This window comes from Alligator mississippiensis, chromosome 8 (genome assembly GCF_030867095.1).
Source record: "Alligator mississippiensis isolate rAllMis1 chromosome 8, rAllMis1, whole genome shotgun sequence".
NCBI classification, from domain to species: domain Eukaryota; kingdom Metazoa; phylum Chordata; order Crocodylia; family Alligatoridae; genus Alligator; species Alligator mississippiensis.
Genome location: NC_081831.1, coordinates 115,676 through 120,817, shown reverse-complemented (window position 1 = coordinate 120,817; position 5,142 = coordinate 115,676). Strand labels below are relative to the sequence as shown.

The 5,142-nt window shown below is 56.8% G+C and overlaps 1 long non-coding RNA gene across 2 annotated transcripts; it reads left to right on the top strand.

Annotated features, from left to right (window-relative positions):
• The first annotated feature begins 2,912 nt into the window (after positions 1–2,912).
• On the top strand, positions 2,913–4,878 carry LOC132252195 (uncharacterized). 2 transcript variants are annotated; one of them, XR_009464091.1, is made up of 3 exons: positions 2,913–3,385; positions 3,464–3,534; positions 3,857–4,878. It is a non-coding gene; the product is annotated as an uncharacterized LOC132252195 (long non-coding RNA). The 2 variants fall into 2 exon arrangements; XR_009464090.1 differs by having other exon boundaries at positions 2,913–3,534.
• Positions 4,879–5,142: the final 264 nt, after the last annotated feature.

Sequence of the window (5,142 nt, the reverse complement as noted above, 5' to 3'; positions counted from 1 at the left end):
CATTGTGCTGCTACACTTACCGTGAAGACAAACCCGGCTCAGTGCTGCCCTCCGGTGGTGCGCTCCGAGCACTGCAGTCACGAGGAGCGGCGCCGCGGAGGGGAGACTAACCCGCTGCTCGGTGCTGCCCTCCGGTGGTCCCGTCGGGGTATTGGCGCAGCCCGTGAAGGCGTCGAAAAAACCCTGCTCAGAGCCGCCCTCCTGTGGCCGTGCTGGAGCGGGGCTTGGAGCCCGGAGAGAAGGACCCGGAACAAAGCCGGCTCCGTGCCGCCCTTCCGCGCGTCACCCTGCGCGGAGCAGCCGGTTTTAAAAAGGCAGAGAAAAGAAACCCCTGCCCTGTGCTACTGCCCTACGACTCAAGCCGGGCTTTACAGCCGAGAGACGAGGGCAGAGAGAGAGAAAGCGGCTTCGGGCCCCGCGCCTGCAGCTCGGGCAGGCGGGAGATCAAGGCAGGGAGACAAGACCAAAGACCTGGCTCGCTCGGGAGTCACTCGGGCAGGGCCCGCGGCCGCAGCCGGGGCCGGGGCCGGGGCAGGCGGGGTGGCGCTGCTCGGGGCAGACACACGAGTCACGGACATGGAGTCCGGGCTGTAGAGAGCTCCAGGGCCCGGATGGGAGACTCGTGTTCCTATTGGGCGCCATGAGCCGTGAGGGGATTGGGTGGTGGTGCCGCTTGGGCGGGGTCACAGCCACTCCGCCTTTCTTCCCTCTGATTGGCCTCTGCCGGATGAGGCAGGACCAGGAGCCCGGCTTCCTTGTTCACATTCTGATTGGCTGCCGGGAATGGTGGGTGCGTGCAGGCTTCTGTGGCCATTGGTCCGACTCCGATCCGCACGGGCCCCGCTCAGCGGTTTGTCTGTTGGCGCGGCGCGGCGCTGAGCGGAGCGGCGCCCACGTCCCTGCTGGGCCGGACCGGCGGGCGGTCCCGGACAGCCGAGGCAAGCTGGTCTGGCGACCACGGCGGGTCGTGCGAGACACTGCGTCCCCAGGGCGCGGGGCTTGCGGGGCTCTCTTCTTAGCTGGGTGTTGCAGCGTGAAGCTCTTGTCTGTCCCGGGGCCCCTCTCCTCTTCCCCGCCTGCCGCCCGGGGACCCACCCTGTGTCCTGGAGGTGATGGGAGATGATCTACGGGAGTGCACGTGGGCCTCAAGAAGCACCGTTTGCTTGTCGGGTGACGCTGAAACCTCTGTAGAGAGCACCTTGCAAAGCACGAACCTTCCCTTCTTTAAAGAGGCAGAGAGAAAAAAAGAAGAAAACCAGTTCTTGTTCAGAAAGCACCGCTGGACACCAATTGTAGGGGAGAGTTTGGGATCTTTGGTGTATAATAGTATAAAATTGAGAACAGAGAGCTGAAGTGACGGTGCTGTTCATTGCGTACTGACTTCGGGAAACTTAAATTGTACAGCGATGTATCCAGTAAGGCTGTGTTTGTATACCGACATGCAGAGAGCGTGCGTGTGTCTCTTTATCCATGGCGATAGTAATATAGCTGTTCAACTCTCATCCTTGCGTATGACCGCATATCAGTGTCTGTAGTTACTACACAGACAGGTATCGTGTGCATCCATGGCCCGGCTCCGTGCTGCCCTCCTGTGGTGCTCTCCGAGCAGTGCAGGTACGACGAGCCGCGCCGCGGAGGGGAGGCGAACCCGCCGCTCGGTGCTGCCCTCCTGTTGTCCCGTGTATGAAAGGAATGCCTCAGTGCTGCCCTCCTGTGGTGCGCTCCGCGCACTGCAGCCACGAGGTGCGGCGCTGCTCGGTGCTGCCCTCCTGTGGGGCCGTGTATTAAAGGAATGCCTCAGTGCTGCCCTCCTGTGGTGCGCTCCGCCTTGCAGCCAGGAGAGAAGGGCGGAGAAGGAAAACGGTCGGGACCGCCGGCGAGTTTCTACCGGGGCTTCGCGGCCCTGTAATCGGGGTCCAGGCCGGCTGCCAGACGCGACTGACAATAGCGCAGCCTCCTGTAAGCAAGGTGTATGCTGCCCCCTAACATGCGAGGACAGCCGATTATAAATGTGCCTTTAGTGACAGCTCTGTTGTCTGTCTGTCTGGCTGTGGACCTCCCTGTAAGCAGGGTGTGCAGGTCTCAATGTGCCTTTGGGGACAGCTGTGTCCTTTGGCTGGCTGTGGGCCCTCCCTGTAAGCAGGGCTCTGGGCCTATCCCTTTTGCCCCCTGTGGGCAGTCTGGCTGGTCAGGCGGGCTGTACCCTGTAAGGAGGGTGCCAGTCTCAGCCGTCTTGCCCCCTGGGAGCAGAGGAGGATTTTTCTAGTGTCAGGCTGGAGGTGAAGCGGTTTGCAGCACAGAGCTCCTTTCTGGCCTGGGAACAGTTTTTCCCCTTGTCAGAGTGTGGCGAGAGAGAGAGAGGAGTGCCTGGGAACGAAAGCGTTTGTTATTTTCTTTTTGTTGTTAAAACTGCTGCAGCGTACTTTCTTTTCTTCCCAGTGCTGGAACAGGAGCAAGATGCATCCTCCTAGCCTTTGCCTCCCACCTCCGTACCTAGGGGGATAAGCACCGGTATAGATTTCCGGGCCTTTTGGCCTTGGGGAGTGTTAGGGCCCCCTGCTATAATACTTTTGGGCACATGGCTTCCCTGTATCTCAGGGCATAGGTCTTAGGCCCCCTGATTTTGGGTTCTTTTGGCCACCTTGTAGATCACGTGCGTGATTACTGCTCTCCTTTAGGGCAGGCTCTGTATTCCTCACCCAAGTCCCTGGAGACGAGTGCCCTGGCACTTGGCCAGCTGTTCTTCTGCGTCCCCGCCCCCGGCCTGCAGCCTGTAAGCAGGGTCCAGGTCTCCTTGATTCTCTGGGGCGGGTCTCGTTCCACTTGGTGAGGCTGGCCAGAGACGATGCCCGTAGGCAACAGGAGAGGCTGCAGGCTTCTGGAGGATGCTGAGTGCGCTGGGATCCCGAGGCTTGGCGACCTTCCTGTAACTCAGGGCCAGGTCTCTGCTCCTCTGTTCTGCTGCTCCTGGCATTATGAGATGTGCCCCCTGCACCCTGTAAACAGGGCTGCACCCCCACCCCCTCTGACCTTGGGGGAGGAGGCCTCCTTTAGCCCTTTGGGCTCTGTGGCTTCCATGGTGGGAGGCTGATGTCGTGGCCCATATGTCCCCAGACATGGGGCAGCTTTGACCCCTGATCAAGACCGCCTGAGGCACCTGTCAGCTGGCATTCAGGTCTCTGCAGGTTTTCTCTGGGCTTCATGCCCCAGCCGCTGCCAGCTGTGTGCAGGGAGCACCGCCCTGTAAGCAGGGTTTCCGGTGTTGGCGGTCACTGTTCACGGTGCCGCCCTAGCAGTTCTGTCCAGAGTCCTGGCCCATCGTGCTCGGCTTCTGGCTGCCCGGGATGTCAGCAGCCCAGGCTGGAGACATCTGCCACGGTTCCAGGTAAGGCTAAGGAGAGACAGAGGTTGGGTCCTATACTCTGGTTTCTGACGTGCTGACAGTGTCTCTTTGGTTTTTAAGGTCGTGCAGAAGACAGCAGATGAGCAATCCAAGGAAGGAAGAAACCCTCGCCTGCCCAGCAGGAGGGAAAGGTAAGGGAGTTTGGACACGGTGTCTGTCCTCTGCAAGTTACATCTCCAGGTTGTCGACCTTGTGATTAGCGCTTGTGGAAGGTGGGAGCACCGGGGCAGCTGCATACACAGGATTCATGTCTTAGGTCCTGCTGTTGTCATATGCGGGTAACTGCTAGGGCGGTAGTCACCCTCATTTAGTAAACTAGAGGCATGTTGCATCCCCCTTGTTCTTAAAGGACACCAAGGTCGAGCATATCATGGGCAATGGAGCTGCAATCTTGTAGCGGGGTGTGCAGTTCGTTGCCAGCCATCTCCAGGTCTGTTTTGTGTACTCTTGCAGGTCCCTGAAGGGCAGCTGGAGAGGAAGGAATGGAAGCTGGAGAAGACAGCCCGGGAACAAGAAGTGTGGGTCGGGGTGGGCAGGAGGAAGGGGAATGTTGAATGTCTGCTTAGATAAGTACAGATGGAGGCTGTTGAGTGCATCTCTACACTTTCACACACCCTTTAGGAGCAAGCGGCCGCAGGCTTCAAGTTGCACCGTGCACTCGGTCTTGGGTTGGCCCCGATTGTGTGCAGGGCGGTTGAGTCTTTGTACTAGTTGCGTGTCTTGATATGGAGCAGTCAAGGGTTTTGCAGGTTGTTTGGCTTCGCTAGTTATGCAGTGGATCGGAATAGATGTGCGATCAAAAGGCGAAGGGTTTTCTCGGTTGGGTTGTTGAGCGGTTCTCGGTGTTAGCGTAGGAACACAGGTTTGTGCTCGGTTCTGTTTGTGGCTTGGCTGTAGCTTGCTTAGGCTGTAGGTTGCGGGGCCAGCTCGGGCTGTTTGTGGTGAACTTTGTTTGCGTCTGTAAATTAAGACTCCACGAGTGTTTGAAAGTGTTTAATCTCCAGCTCCACGGCCAGTGAGGATGAAGAAGTTGTCTTGTGTCCAAAGGATCCTAAAGGTAGTTGGCGTGGTCAACATCAAACCGGAAGAAGTCAGCTGACCTAAGAAGTGCACAATTGAACAATAAATGGACTAAGAAATCTTACCTCGTATCTCGTGCTTTTCTATGCTGTGAAGATTTGGCCACGGGCCTTTCCTGGTAAGAGCTGGCTGAAGGATGAACATTTTCAGAGTGTCTGCTGATCCGACCTGTGTTCTGACTTGTGCAATGCAAATATTTCCCCTTCAGTTTGACCAGTGGTGAAAGAATGTGTAACACATGGTTCCTAATCTTCAGTTGACAATTGTTAATGCACTTTTTTTTTTTTTGAAGAAATAAAATATCAGGTCCATTGAAGTTGTGATGCTTTGTATAATTTGGTGGAGTTCAGCAGTTCCTTGTCTAAAAAGTAAAAATGGTCCCAATAGAAATAAAATGCATGTTTCAGACCTTCTTCTCTGAACGCCTTTAGTACAAATCTTGCTATTCCTAATGGCAGGGTGGGGGCTTTTTCTCTAAGGGCTGGGTCCCGGCGGTGGGAAGCTGCATTGTCATTGTTGCAACAAGAAGAACGACTGTGTGCATCCCCAGTTGCCTCCAGGTTTTCCTGAGTCCCTTGAGTCCAGCTGTGGTTCTGCCCCCCTTGCCTGTTTCATGTCCTGTCTGCAGGCTTTTAGCCAGCTCTGGCCATGTTATCCCT